We start from the raw sequence: 16,883 nt of genomic DNA, 5'->3' as shown, positions 1-16,883 counted from the left end.
GAATGAAATGTCCACCTTTTGGTCTTCCTTCTTCTTGAGTTCCTTGTGATTTGTGGGTTGTTCTTCCTTTATTCCAAACTTCTGGGCTAATAATCACTTATCAGAGAGTGCGTACCGTGTTTGTTCTTTTGTGATTGGGTTACCTCACTCACTTTTTCCTACTCTTTATTATAAAAAAAGATTTATTTTATTTTCTAAGTATGAGTGTTTTGTTCATGTGCCTGTATGTGCACTATATCGGTGCCTAGTGCCTGCAGGGTTCAGGAGAAGGTGTTGAATCCCCTGAAACTGAAGTCACAGAGAGTTGTGGTTCTCCAAATAGAACTGGACACTTCTGCAAGAACACCAGGCTCTCTGAACCAGTGAGCCATCTCTTTAGCTTCTTCCCTGTGATGTCTTAAGAAGTGGAGGCTTGCTGGAGGCATCCTAAATTGTACTCCAATAAAGATCATCCCCAAAGACACTAACCTAATAGTAGAATATTCAGATGAAGTTGGCAGCTGCTTTCCCTCAAGATGAGGCTCACAGAGTATTTCAATACAGACCCCAGTGTCCCCTTTTATAGAATACTGGCCTCACTCATTTCTATCATCTATTTGTTCTTTTTAGCATTTTAGTTAATAACAAACAAACAAACAGAACGTCGTAGGTTTACTGGTAGAGCAATGGCTGAGCATTTGTGAGGTTTCAAACTATAAACGAGATGTTGTTTGCACATTTGTCTACTATTTGTTGTTATTATTTTCAAGACTGCACAATAAGCACAGGGGACACGGTATGTGTTCATGGTGGGGTGTTCAGAATCACCGGAGCTCCCAGAGTGAGGAGGGGCTACAAAAGTGACCTTGAGGGTTGCTTAAATTAGATGCTCTTTAAAAATCACCTCTATGTAGTTTTCACCTTTTCTGTGTGGCTTTTCCCTGTGCCTCAAACTGAACTGTCTCTGAAGTCACACCTATTACAGAGCATTCTCTAGGCTACTGAAGAAGAATAGAACAATGGACCTAAAGAGAAGTGAGGGGCTCCTCAGATGACTGGATTTTCTCTTTATCCCTTTGCAACAGATGGCATTGGAAGTGGAAAAGAGGGTCTCATTTAGCAGTCGTTCTTGGCTCACAGAAACCCAATGGGCCTGGGAAAACACAGTGACAGGGAAGACTCTATCTGCGCTAGTACTTCTACATCTGACAGCTTAGCCCAGGAGGCATGGTGCCCCTGTTCTTTTAACTTCTGTTTCTCATAAGTTGTGACATTTCAGAAGTAATGGTTGTTTGGATTATTATATTTCATCATTATCCACACTCTCTAGTCTACAAAAGTCTCCATCTTGACATCTTTGTTTCTCTTTATGAATTAAAATCTACAAACAAAGAAGCTGTCAGAAGCCACAGTTACATAAAAAAAAAAAAAAAAGAATGGAATTCCACTCAGAGGAAATGGCGGGCTTCACCCAGTCTCTTCTAATGAAACTACTCCTTGGGAAATGTGTTTGCACTGATACAGCACTTGGCCTCCAACCAGTGGAGTTATTAATGTAAATGATTCCAGTCTTGTGGTTTGATAGAAAGATTAATGGTCTTGAAGCTCAATGAGGTTAACAATCACCAAATGCCACTGGAGGCCTCTGACTGGGAAAAAACAGTGGTTAAGATCTGTATGTTGTTAGCTCATCTGTGTGATGTGACCCTGGATTCTGATGCTTAGAAAGCCAGCACCAGCTACTGAGCTGCTGATTAACTCTAACAGCTTTCAGGTTCTCTTGGGACATCATATCATCTGTCACTCTTAAAAAATTAAAAACTGAACCACATCAGTAGAAGTCAAAAGAGATAAAATCTACCCTTAATAATACTCTATTAAGCTGTATAGTCCTGCTTTTTGTTCTAATATATATGACAGTATGACACTAAATTCATGAGTCATATGTTTTGTGCAGTTTCTGTTATCAAAGATAATTTTTGATTCATGATCAATTTATTATTTGTGCTCCCTACATATTATTGTATTGAATAATTTTTGTATTTATCAAAACTCATATTGCAACTAACAGAAATCTATCCCAAAATATCTTAAGAACAAAAGAGTTATTTGACATAGGACCTGGGTTTGATCTCAGAGATCCACATGACAGTAAGAGAGCTGACTCCTCTAAGTTGTTCTCTGACTTCCACATGGTACTGTATGTGAGCTTTTACACACACACACACACACACACACACACACACACGATTTTAAAAAAATAAAGTTGTCCAGTTTTGGATGCCAATGATATTGATAGAGTATGAGAAAAATTAAAGAAACCTTAACTATTAAGGACCTAGGAAGGAGGGTCAGATCAAGGGTGCTTATAATGATAAAATAATTTTGAGAAGAAAAGACTAACCAGGTAACAAATTAGATGGAAAAGGAATAGTGACACATCTTAGTACTTTTAATGCTGGTTGAGTTTTGTAATCAGTATGTATGTTTTTCTAATGGTATTTTGTAGTCTAATGGAATATTAATAAATTCATGATGTTCAAGCTACACATGGCATAACAAATCTAAGGAAATGTATGAATGAGGACATGATTAGGGGACTGGGCAAAATATTTTTGAAACAGTAGAAACTATCCCTAGAAAGTGTTTATCACTTATATTTCATCCTGCCAAGAGTTTGAAAGATAATGGTACAATGTGAAGAAAGTTACCTTTATGACTTAAGTATATGATCTCTAATACATTAAGGCAGAAAAATACCAAGTAACATGATCACAATGGTCAGATAGTAGCATGCTCATCAAATGAAATAAACAGTATTCAGACATTCTATTGGTAGTGGCACCAGGAATCTTCATCAATAAGTCTGGTTAGTGAAACCTTCCCAGAGTCCCCAGTGAGTCTGAAATTGACTTCACCAAGCTTAAAATGTGATGGTTCTATGCCATCATGTTGAGCTGGAAGTCATAACTTGGCTTTCCCACTCATGCCTTCTTATACTGTTTTGTATACAGTGAGGACTGTGTTTACATGTAAATTAATGCTCTCATGCTTGCTCTGGCTCTTGCTTTGCTGGTGAACACATCCTCTGAGTCTATGAGGGTGAGAGTCAGATGTCCATGCCATGCCTGCAACTAAGTAAAGGACACATTCGATGTCTGTTTTGTTGCATGTCTTAGAAGTTCCACCACTATGATGTAAAAGAAAAAAAACAATGAGGTGGTAGGTAGGTGTTCATATAAGGAAAAAGCAGAAACAAAATAAAAAGTTTTCATGTCACATAGTACAGTCACATTAGCCTTTGGTGAGCATCAAGAATCACAGCCAGCCCAGCAGGCTTGTCTGATTATACAGTGGCAGAAAAGGCACTAGAAAAACCAACATTTTTTCAGCTCATTCGTCACATGACTATTTGTACTTTTTCATTTTTGAGTGATTTCGATGTGCTCACTGTCAGGACCTAATCCTGTTAAAAATGTATTTGAAGATGATGGGTTCATGCTCAATGTCTTAACAATAGAGACAAACTCTCTTTTCTTAAGGCCAAGCTTTGATATTCATTGTAAGCCAGGAAACTAGGATGACAATATTTTCTGCTCAGCAGGCTAATAAGGTGCAGTTTAGTATTAACCTCCTCTACAAACCCACACAAAGCTGCTTTGGTGTAATTACTGCTGAGTAGATGTTCCCTGAATGGATCGTAAGGTCCTATGCAAAGAGCCAAGAAATTTATAGCAATTTCTGAATGTTAGCCATTGCTTATAAAGAAAACATGTGGAATTGACATGATATAGGAACATATGGAGATGAAGAAATTGTAGTTATTTAAATTTTAGAGTATACTTTTTCCCAAATATGCCCAGCCTGGCTAATCATTTTTTTTCTCTCTAGTTGACATTCCTTTTTTATAAAGTGGCCATGACAGAGGCCACAGCATTAAAGTCAACCCCCTGCCTCTTCGGTGTTGTTTCCTGAAGCTATAAAGACTTAAAACAAAACAAAAACAAACAAACAACCCCTCCCAAAAAAACACAAACAATCAAAAAAGGAACAAGAAAATACAATGCTCCAGAGATCAATTCACAGGTCTTTAGTAAGAATACGGGAGACAGAAAATTTTGGAATAGTGTAAATGCTTTGCCAACAGCATGGGTAACACCAATTTTCAAGTGTCATCCATCATTAATTGTTAACTCAGCACTTAGGTGTCCTGGCAGCACAACATCTACAGTGACATTTATTAAGGCAAGATGCACTCAAGAAGTCAAGGTCCCCACTGCAAAGGAATTGTTCTTACGGTGACTTGTCTCCTTTCCCAAAGTAAGTACTTTTTATGTAGTATTAGGAAGAAAGCACTCCACTGCACAGAGGCTAGTCTAGGAAGATTCAAAAGTTCTGTTTTTGTCCAAGGAACGTATGTTTTATATTTACAAAATGAAATTTCTGGAATTCAGAATGCTGTGTATGATGACAAAGGCCTTTAACCCCCAGTGTATGAAAGACTAAGTCAAGAGAAATAAAAGTTCAAAGCCATGCGAGGCTACATAGTAGTAGTCTTTCCCATGCAAACTCTCTCCCAAAATTGTGGAAAAGTTCATGAAAAAGAAGTGTCTAAGCCCTGTGAACTGTAAGGGTTCCGTATTAAAGCTCTGTTGGCCAGGTAAGTTTACTCGGCTATTTGAATTACCCAGTCTTGAAAAACAATATCAAGGGTACACGCTTTAGTCATATGAAAGGCTATTTCCTATGAAAAGCTAAGGTTTCCTTTTTGCAAATGTTTTAAAACTTTAACATAGTGCTATAATTCACTTGTTCACAGAACCAAGCCATAGTTGCAAAAGTGTATTTCCTTAGTCAGTCTTGAATCCATGACTCATTTCCATAATTTAGCCAAAAATTCTAGTTCCTATTGAAGTTAAGATCATTTCAATGTTCATCCAAGCAAGGCAGAATTATGAAAATAATCACTCATAAAAATGTCTATTAATGTAATATAAAAGCAAAGTGTAGACAGTAATTGTCCTGACTGGGGGTTTGGCCTGTGGAACCTTTCCTATTGCAGAGAATGGAGCAGTTTTAAAGAAAGGAATGTGCACGTATAGTCACATGAAAATGAAAGCCATGAGAGTTTCTGAAATTCTACTCAAGTTGTACTAAAGACAATTTGTACAAGCCCACAGGGCTATCCCAAGACAGCAGCAACTCAGACAAACTGGGTCATATGAGCAATAGAAATGCACTGAGTGGCTAAAATATTGTCCTTCCAATTTCCTATCTTAAACTTTTGACATCTAGTCTATCGGAATGTGAACATGATTAAAAATATAATTAATTGAGGTAAGATGATATAGTAGTTAATAAAAATGGGACCCCCAAAAGACCTTAATGTGTGTCTATAACAGGGGTGAATTTAATAGGGGAAGGAGGGAGACTTAATACTGTGTATATTAAGACTATGCTGTGTCTAGATGAAGATAGAGAGCAGAATGATATTTATATTCAGTTAATGCCAAAGGTTCTCAAAAAAAAAAAATCAGTAATGTTACTGAAGGGCATGAGGCAGATTTTCCCTTTTAGCCCTTTGAGAAATCTTCAGAGCCCTATTACTGACCTCCAGAATTGACACAGGGCACTTCCTTTGCTTAAATAACTCAGTTTGTTTAAATAATACAGTACTTTGTCATGACATCACAAGGAAATTTTTATAATGAACTTTTAAAATTACATTTTCTAAGAATAAGGCAATGTTTTTCACATCCTCCCTGTGTCAGTTTAAAGAATCTTCAAATCAAGTGTCTCTAAGCACACCACAAAGAGTCACCAGGCTTCTCTGAAAAACTCCCAAAGAACCCAGGTGCTCTCAAGAGTACTTAACAAATCCAGCCTCCAATGATGTTTCATGGCATGGGGGAAAAGTAGAGAACCATGAAGGGCCTCTAGCACACTTTCAAATAGAGTGTTCACTCTCTTCTGAGATCTTATACTCAGTCTTTACTATTCATATTTCTCTTGAAAATGCATTCAGGAAAAAAGATAACAACAATCCCAAGAATAATCTATCTATACACTAAACTTAAATGTGGGCTACTGTCATACTTTGTGTGGCTGACAGACATTTGAATTTAGTGTTTTAAACATGGCAGCTACTGCTTCAACCTCTATGCTTGCCCATAAGTTATCTGGAATGAAAGCAAGATGATAAACAGGCTTAGAAGGAGGGAAGGGCTTTCACAGGATAGAGGCAGAGTGTGACCTGTAAATGACATTGTAAAACACATTTTGAAGAATTGTCATTTAGTTAGGAAAGAGCTTGGATTTACTCAAAGACCATATTCTGATTTTTCTTGCGGGGAGGGGTGGGGGGTAAGCAAATTCCTATGCTCTATTTGCCTCAGTAAACATAGCCACTGGGTGATCCAGGTAGGACATGAATACTCTTTGCCCATACCTTAGTGAGCTTTCTCATCACTATGACAGGAGCATCTAATAGAAATAGCATAAAGGCCAGAAGGTATTTTACTCAGTGTTAGACTGTTGAATAATGGCAGGGAGGGCTTGGGTAGAGAAGAGTTCATGTCATGCTGTATCAGGAAGCAGAGAATTAGGAAATGCTGGTGCTGGACAGACTTTTCCCTTAATCCTTCATATTCCATCTGGGTCCTAGGGCCATGGCACACCTACATTTATGTTGGGACTACCATCTTCAGTTAATCCCATAAGAACTCAGAGGTGTGCTCCAATCTCCATGTAATTCGAAGTCCAGTCAAACTGACAATGAAAGCCATCAGAGATCCATCCTTTTGTCAATTTGATACCCAAAAATGTCACTTTAAAAAATGACATTCCACGGCTACTCCTCAAGAGGCTCATACCCACCCCGTAAAGCAAGAAACATTTAATCCATAGCCCCAAGTATTCCAACGCGGCTCAAGAGTTCCAGCTTAAATACTCTTCTGAGTATTCTTAATTCTAAATCTTATCTAACCTTTAAAATGATTACACACTTTCAATATACAATACTACAGAGTAAATATTTCTATTCCAAAAGGGAATATGGATGCATAGAAAGGAGAGATGAGTTCAAAGCAAGACTGAAAATCATCAGGGAAGAGCCACATCTGCCATCCTGGGCATATGGCGGAGTGCTCTGAGTTCCAATGGACAAGTCTTCCTGACCTCTGTGGTCTTTCTGTTTGGCACTCACACATCCAGTCTCCTGTGTATTGCATGCGGCTTTCCTCAGCAGACATTCCATGTTCTTGGCACTTCAAACATCCTAGGGTTTTCATTAAAGCTTAGGCTCCATCTGTGCCAATCCACATACAATTTTCTTAGAGAGCCCCACTACATCTTTACTAGCCTCCCAGGCCTTTGGAAAACGATGAGTTGAAGCCTCTATGCCCCCATAACTCTTGCATTCTGCCTGCTACAAACCAAATGCTGATGTGGACAATGCTGAGCAGTATGCAGACTCTTTGACCATGGCTGATCTGATGAAGGTCTGGTCAACTGAACACAAGATGCCCTCCAGATGATCATTCTCTCTGTTATCAAGGGAAAGCCTTGTACACAACTCTTAACTCTTCCAGGAGAATCTAAATGTAGTCAAGTTCATCACTCCTCAGACCCTGTAACCAACTACTGTTACTTATATAGAACATTTTCTGCATCTAATAGATTTTTGAAATTATGCTCCCTTTGAATTTTCTTTATATAACTTTGCCAATGTGAAGTAGTTCCTTAAGAAGTCAGATGGAATATAGATCCAGGGCATTTTGAGTTCATTATCTCAGGCTTCTCGTGCTTTGGGCAATTTCCTTAGCTTCTCTAAGCCTCATTGTCTTTATCTATGAAACTCCTATTATACAGGCTATTTCAGTTACCAAGCAGTAATAACTCCTACTACACAAAGCTATTTTAGTTTCAAGTTAATGTAGAAGCCAGGCATTTACTGAAGAGTTAATATATGACAGATTTGGAATCTTTCCAAAAATTATAATCTCAGTTTCAAGCTGTTACTATTAATTGAAGAGCAGCAAGATACAGGTGGGCAGTTTTGCAATCTATTGAGTAAATGGAAGTCATTCGAGATTTAACACCAGATATACAAAGGTTAATTGATTTTTGGCACACTCAAAAGTTTTATAGAGCTCTTTGTGTGATTTAGAATGTTGTGAGACCCTACAAATAAATGGATACCTTTTATAAGATGAAGCAAACAAGCACCAAATTATGATTCTGAAGACTAAAAGACAGATTGGGAAGCAAGAAGAAAATGAATGGCTGAAAAGAAGAAAATTCATTATATGCACATATATATTTTTGAAAGATTAATGTATATGGCTGTTTTGCTTACATGTATATCTGTGTACCATGTGTGTGTCTTGTGCCTGCAGAGGCCAGAAGGGTGTGTCATATACTCTAGGACTGGAGTTTCAGAGAATTGTTAGTCACCATGTGGGTGCTCAAAATCTAATGTAGGTTCACTGGAAGAACAGCCAATGCTTTTTACTGCTGAGCCATCTTTCCAGCCTCTGTAATTCAGCTGGGAGCTCTATTTTAAATGTTTATTTTATGATTATGCTCCCTGTGTTACCCATAAGTTTGGGGAGCATTGCTTCTTATTTAGACATCTCATATATGTTCTTTAAAATCTTTCTTCCCCTCAAACCTGTAGTTTTCCTGTTAATTAGTCTTATTTAGGAGATAGTTTATTATCTTTGCATTAATCAGCTTTTCATCCTTGTAGTAAAATATCTGAGATTGTCAATTAGAAGAGAGGAAATGTTTTGGCACATGCTTTCAGAAGTTTCTGCCCTACAGTTGCTAGCTTCATTTTTTAGGGATGAGGAAGAACAGGATGGAAGAGTGTGATAAGGCAAACTATCTAATGGTGGCAGGAGCAAAGACGTAAGAGAAGAAGCTGAAGTCTTCTCAGAAGTCTTTGTAAGGGGATACCCCCAATGGCCCAGCCTTCCTTTCACTCTGGAAGGCTCCATGTCTTCCTAACATGCCAAAATGGTCTTTAGTATATTGGGACTGTGGAAGATATTGTATCCAAATGAAAGCAATCATAGCTCTGGGCATGATGGCACACACCTCTAATCCTAGCATTTGGAGCGCTGAGGGAGGGGTGTTGCCATGAGTTTGAGACCAGTTAGCGTCACTTAGAAGGCCCCTGTCTCAAACAAACAAACCTATCTTATAATTGTCCTTAATTTCAGAATTTCAATGTTAATATCTGAATCCTCAAACTTTAATCATCTCCTACTAAATTTCACTTCTTAACTTTTCATATATACTATTTATTTGTAAATTGGTATATATGTCTCAATTTTGTCATAGAAATAGAACATATAATAGTAATTCTACATATATGATTCCATTAATATTGTTAAGCCATCTTTATGACCTTGTCAAATTTTTTGATACTACCTTCTCTTTCTTGGTTAATCAAATGAATTTCACTTCATTTGAGAAACTTTAGAAGAAAAATAATTATTGAGCTGGATATTCATAATGTATGTTTCACAGATGTTAACTTATCATATAACTTTATCTGGATTTGGTCTCCCACTGTATTCATTGCCCATTAGGAAGTGGTGTAACCGAGTCTTAAACACTCGCTTCTTCTCCTCACTTAGTACTTCGTATGGGAAGAATTTGTGGCTCTGTAGGTTTACGTCAACTCCTATGTAAATGATGTTAACATTTTTACTGTGTTTTTTTTTTAAATTATAATTATCATTGCCAGAAATGTTCTCTGGGAATCTATCTGTATATACAGAATACAGAGTCTAATATTCAAAACATGAGTCAACTAAAGGACTGAAGAAGGTCAGAACAAACATTAAATTGCTAGTTTTCCATGTTTCATTGAAAAGTGTGATATCAAAGCACTAGGTGAGATGGGCAAAAGGCACTGAGAAACTGAAGAGGCAGATAGACTCCAAGTTGCACAGCATGGTGCTTTGTTGGGAAACTACTGACAAGGTCAAGGGAAGGTGCCGGACTGTGGAGTCCTGTGATGCAAGTAAGAAGGCTATACAGTGGCCAGGATAAAGGGGACTTTGATTCAAGTTGGAATATACTTGGTTTGTGTTGTATTAGCATTAAAGATTCCAGACACATTCCTGATACCAGGTGCCCTCGATGATCTCCACGCCAATCAGCCAATCGTGGTTTTGTTTTTCTATAAAATTCAGAGACTACATGGGAGAAAACAGCTAGTGTTCCTCTAATTGTCTACAGCCAGATCAGACTAGATCCCTGTGGTACCAAAACAGTACTCAGCTAACTGAGTGGAAACCCTTAATAAGCTACACCTTACGACACCCTGTGTCTTCTTTCCTCTTGTTCTCATCATGATTAACTTGAACATGCAAGACGGTACTGTCCTCAAATTGGTTTTCATCGTACTTGAAAGTGGAGTTTTATAATTAATGTCTTCGACATCTATCTATGTAGTCTATCACAATATCAAGTACATAGTATAAACTGACTTATGAATAGTTTTCTATAGAAAAAAATAATTTTCACAAAAAAACAATAGGGACCAAAAAGTGATTATTAAGTCAGAGAAATAAAACTAAAATATGACACCCTTAAAAAGCTTTTAACAAATAAAAAGGAAATAGTGCTGATATCAAGTGTTGGTTAAAATTATGAATTATTTGAGGTATAATTATTTCAACATAGGAATACTATGTGTGATCATTAAAATTTTCACATTATATAATCTCAAAAATGTATGTGAATTCAGTGTACAGTAGCATCATTCATAATAATCCCAGTGTACAAACAAGTCATATATCTTTCAACACTGCTATGGATAGGTAAGTGAGGTGTAGTCATCATACAAAGGAGTGCTCTACACTGAGGCAATGGACAGGCTGTTTCTACATAAGCGCATAAGAAACTCAATAGCACAACACTGAGCAAAGGAACTGGACACAAACCTTACTGAACACATGCATATAACTTTTATGGAACAAAACCAACCCACAGTGTTAAATGTTTATCTTCTAACTGTCCTAGTAGTAATCTGCAGTCGGAAAAACTAATTCTTAAGTTTGTACCGATAAAACAGATAAAGCATCCCAGAAGTACAGTAGTTAATACCAACAGGAGATAATATACATATTATATAACACACACTTATTTGAAAATATAAATTATAACAACCAAAACAATTTTACATTGGTTTTTAGAAACACAGATAAAATTTCCTATAAAAGATGATGCATCTTTAAATATAAAATAAAAATGAAAATAAAAAATAAAAAATCTTTAAATATAAAGATTTATATGATATAACTTGCAAATTATAAACTATTTCCACAGGCAAAATATGAATTACTATAAAAGTAATTACTTGACAGTTTTAATATACATACCTTCAGTAAAATCTACTTGAGGAATTATCATGAATCAAAGCAAGGCAAGCTTCAGGAAACCTGTCTGCCCTCTCTTAGCCTCACTCCTTCCAAAACTAACTACTATTAGACTTCTGACATTATACATTATTTTGAACTTTATGTAATGAACTAATTATATGACTTTTTTGTATCTATATTCTGTGTAACATTATGTTTGAGATGTTTTAATGTAAAATTAAAATTAAAGTATTTTGTATATGGAGAGATTTCAGCATTTTGTTATGTATAATAATAATAAAAATGGAAGAAAATGCAGTTGTCATATAGTTGTCTAAGATGTTAAATTTCTGGAGGAAATCACAAGGTAACAAATTATTACATTCAATTTAATTAATACCCTGCTCAAATCAAAACTTCTATAAAATTGAAAGGCAAATAAATAACCATGAAAATCTGTCCCACAGAAAAAAAGTGAAAGAAAAAAATTATCACATAAGTTATATATAAACAACTTCCATTAACTATTGAGGCAAACAACCGTAACTGACTGAACAGAAAGCTAGGACACTGAGTTATATACAGACAAACTAAAATAAACACATTCCTTTTTATGTATCAAATTAGCAAATATGTTTAATTCATCAGACATCTTATGATAATGTAAATTTCTGCTAAATACTTACATATAGAGGTATTCATAACACTTTAACCAATCTAAATACTTAATAGTAAATAGAATATCCCATGGGAGATAGAGCACCCCGGAGTCATGAAACATCCTAATGCCTATTGGACCATAAAGAGACAGTCTTCGGGGTTCTATGTAAATCACAACACATGAAGTTTAAAAGACTACATGTTTTACCTTGATCTCTGGTAACCTAGCAGCAGGTGCCCCACCCCCCAAAGCTGTTTGTCAAGGTCTCACTAATTTTTCAGGTCCCTACCAGTTTTCCCTAATAAAAGACAATGCTGCCTGGCCTGGACAGAGAGCGGTGTTCTTCCAAGTAAAAGATTTTTTTTTTTTTTTAAAAAAAAGCACTTGGGAAATAATTCACTTTTTCATTATTTCTTTAAAGATGTGTGTGAGGTCATTGACCCCAATGTGGATTTGGGGATTAGTTTGATCAGAATCTGGCTCGTTCATTAATCAGACAGAATATAAGTATTGCTACAATCTAATCTAAAATCTGTAAATTTCAGTGGAACCACCCAGGTATAAATGTCACTGATTCATTCTCATGGATTCTTAGTCATGCATTTATTGTCTATTTCAGTTAATAAAATAATGACTAATAAACAAATACACTCATTCTTTGAGAGCAAACACCCTACATTCCCAATGGTACTCCTTGGAACTGCTTCTGAAGTACTTGCTTCCAAGACCTTAGATTAGAATATTTAAGCATTCTCATTTCCTGTTAGATGCTTTTTAAATAAAGGTGCAGTAATCTGAGGGGGGGTCAGGACAGCGATTGAGATACATAGCTATGTATTTAGTAAGTGGAATTACTCTGAAGGATGGCATGAGGCCCCAGGCTGGTCCCTGGCAGCTCTCCCACTTGCCCTCTTCTTTCCTGTTCTTATGCAGCTTTGAAACTGTGAAGAGCTTTTGGGTCCCATCATTGGCTGTTAATTCTCTTCTTTTATTTATTTAAGTTTCCCTTGACAGTCACTTTGCCTCTATGTTGCTTTGTTATAAACAACAACTTATAGTAAAACAACATCCTAATTACAAAATACTGAAAATTCTCCTTGGCAAATTATGTACAGAACTCAAGGCAAACAGTATAATTTGCTACACTCTTTGACCTTATCTGAACTTTTAAAATGCAAAGATATTTGTGATTTTGCTTGTTCAGATTTTTACATTATTTCACATACAATGTGATTAACATCTGGAGGACAATCTCTTCATCAATTGCCCAAATGTAATACATTTTAATATTATCCCAAACATGTATGTGGTAAGTAAATCATTCCATGGTGTGCCACCCCATCCAGGCCTTAGATTCCCCCTGCACAAAATTTGATGACTATGAAGTTTTCCCACCAGCTTCAAATCCCTGTGTCTCTGTGACTAGCTGTTTGCGACTAGCAATATGAGACAAATGAAACAACTCTCTCTCACCTAAGTGTGGGGGCCATGTTCCCTTATAACCCGGCATTGTTATTTATAGATGGTCCATAACCTCGCACCTAAGTGTGGGGCCATGTCCTCTTATGGCCCCGCATTGTTATTTATAGATGGTCCATTACCTTGAACACATCTATTGTAATTATATAGTTTCAAATTATTCTTGACTTCTTGTTTTGGGGTTTCTTAGCAGAATAAGATATTATTGATACATATCTCTCACCTTGAAATTTTCTGGCCATTGCTAGATACTAGAAGTTTAGATAAAGACTTAGTAGGCCACAGTCTAAATCAGAGAAATCAATTATTTTTCCAAGACAAAAACCACAAAACAAAACAAACAAACAAAACAACACAGGAACTAGGCATCACAACTCTAACCAAGGTGTGTCTCTAAACTTCTTCTTCTTTTTTGTTTTTCTTGATTTTTCGAGACAGGGTTTTTCTTGTATAACCCTGGCTGTCCTAGAACTCACTCTGTAGACCAGGGTAGCCTCGAACTCAGAAACCCACCTGCCTCTGCCTCCCAAGTGCTGGGATTAAATAGTGCACTACCACTGCCTGGCTTTAAACTTCTATGTATACACATCTCTTTTAAATTGTATAACATTACATTAGCCACGTGACACAAGTCTTTGCTTCCAGCACTGTGGAGGCAGCATTATAGCAGTCGAATCTCTATGAGTTCAAACCCATCCTGGTCTACATAGCAAGTACCAGAACAGCCACGGCTACATAGAGACACCCTGCCTCAAACAAAACAAAACAAAAATGATTTCACACAATATTGCAATTTATCTTTCACAGGAGACTTTGTTAATAGAAAGCTTACTAACAACTTTCCATGCATGGTATAGGCCATGGTTTCTTGTACACTTTTTACTTACTTAATTCTTAGGAGAATTTTGGCATACTATTTGGGCTGTGTTTTGTGTGTGTGTGTGTGTGTGTGTGTGTGTGTGTGTGTGTATCCAAGCTATATTTTTGTAAAGAATTTGGTAAAAAAAAAAAAAAAAACTTGATAGAATATTTTTAAAGTTGAAATCTAAAGTATCTCAGAAATGTAGACAGTTACAAAAGATACAGCTTTGTCCCAGTGTAAATATTTACTCCATAAAACTATTATAGCCAGGAAAGTATATACAACAACATGTTTGAGAACCAATGTCATCCATGTAAAAAGACATCAACCTCCAATCAAAATAAAAAAAATAGCCACAAGAGACCATTCATTTCTTCTACCATAACAATGAGAATGAGCCAAAATGCCTACAGAACCATGTTTTGTTTTGTTTAAGCTCAGTAGGAAACCGATGCTGCTCAACCAAATGGTGAACTTAAACTCAAATTGACAAATCCCTCTGAGGGAAGACAGGACAGAGACATCCAGTGGAGCACAGAGCAATGGTGGTTGCTACAGCACTGGCTAAGAGGGACCCTTAATGGATCCCTGAGTTGGGTGTTCTGCACTGCTAAGTTCTCCCTTACTAGCCACGTCTCTCCTTGGCTGTAGATGCAAATGCTTACAAAGAAGATCTGGGAAAAGAATTGAGCTTGAATGAAAAGGGAACTCGCTAGGAATTTGATTTCTATTTTATGTTGATGACTACACAGCTGACAGATACCATAATTCATCAGAATCAACAGATGCTGGGACAAAGTTTGCTACGTGTAAACTTGGTTTCAATGAAGAATTAAAAAGTTGCAAATCAGTCATTTCAAATCTAACTTCTACAAATTAGAGATGTTCATTTTTAGTCTCCCTATTTCTCAACTTTTTGACTCATACATCAGCAGAATTTTTAGTTGATGTGACAGTGGGGACGTGAAGATATTTTTAACTTGTCTTTTTAATCTCTTTGTGGTGGCTTCAATATGCTTGCTCCAGGGAGTAGCACTATTAGAAGGTGTGGCCTTATTAGAAGAAGTGAGTCACTATGGTAGGTGGGCTTTGAGACCCTCCTCCTAACTGCCTGGAAGTCAGTCTCTCCTGGCTGAGGTTGGATCAAGATGCAGAACTCTCAGCTCATTCTCTAGCACCATGTTTGCCTGCATGATGCCATGATTTCTCCATGATGATAATGGACTGAACCTCTGAACCTGTAAGCCAGCCCCAATTAAATGTCCTTTATATGAGGACATATAAAGGACATATGGTCATAGTGTCTCTTTACAGAAATGGGAACCCTAAATAAGACACTCCTTGATGGTCCATACCAAATTTTTTGTCTCTGATTTAGAGCACAATTGTTATCAAAAATCATATTTCCATGGCACATTTCTCTCAATTTCTTACTAATTTCAGTGTTGCTTCACTGGACAAGACTAACACCATGTGCTGTCTGAATCCGTTAATGGGCCCCATGACTCTTTTCCTACAATCCACACTCAGTACAGCTGTCTGATGATCCCAGTAAGAGATGGGTCAAGTCATATCTGCCGTTTTTTTAAGCACCTTGTATTAGTTACTCTTCTATTACTTTGATAAAAAGCTTTGATCTAGGTAACGTGTAAAAGAAATAGTTTATTTTGAGTTAAGATTCCAGAAGGTTAGAGTCTATGATGGAAGAGCAAAGTCATGATAATGGGACCTGGAAGCTCAGGGCTCCTATTTAAACATCAAGCATGGATCAGAGAGAGGGAACTGGGAATGGTGTGTGACTCTGAAATCTCAAAGCCTGCCTCCAGTGATGTAATTCCTCCAGCTAAGAAGAAGATTTGAGAGATTTGAGGCTGATGAAAAAAACATGATCAACAAGCCTTAGTCCTCCCATTGTGATCAAGAAGCCTTAGTCCTTCCTGTTTAGTAGACAACTATGGTTTGAGTAGGACGGTAAATTATGAAACATTAGATGATGGCATGTGATGTGGAAATGTGAGCAAAATAAATACATATTCCCCAAAAATTTGTTTTGGGTCATGGTATTTATTATAATAATAGAAACCAAACTAGAACAAAAGAAAAACTTTTCTATTAAGGCAAACTTCTAAGGGAAGCATAATTACACATTCAATTATTATATGTTTTGGGAGGAATCAAGTTACTGTCTGGCAATACACATTCATGTATTTACACAGTTTACAAATTTCAGTAGTTTTCATAAATAAGCATAGAGAAGAAACTTACTTTGGGAAATTATACACAAGTCCCACAAGGTCATTGTTTACAGTATTTTGTGACAAGTTCTTCTTTGAAGTGACTTGTGTGTATATCAAACCACTTTGTACACATAAGGATTTCACTAGCCAATGAAATGAATATGAGTGTAGCAAACAGAATTGAAAATATCTCTGTTCATCACTCCCAGTTTGGTGAAGGTCCAGGGGCACCTGAAAAGCGTCTGGGTCACTGTGCCCTCAGTATTGAAATGACCTGTTTAAAATTCCCA

The sequence above is a fragment of the Mastomys coucha genome, unplaced genomic scaffold, assembly GCF_008632895.1.
Source record: "Mastomys coucha isolate ucsf_1 unplaced genomic scaffold, UCSF_Mcou_1 pScaffold22, whole genome shotgun sequence".
Taxonomy (NCBI): Eukaryota; Metazoa; Chordata; class Mammalia; order Rodentia; family Muridae; genus Mastomys; species Mastomys coucha.
This window is presented reverse-complemented; position numbering follows the sequence as displayed.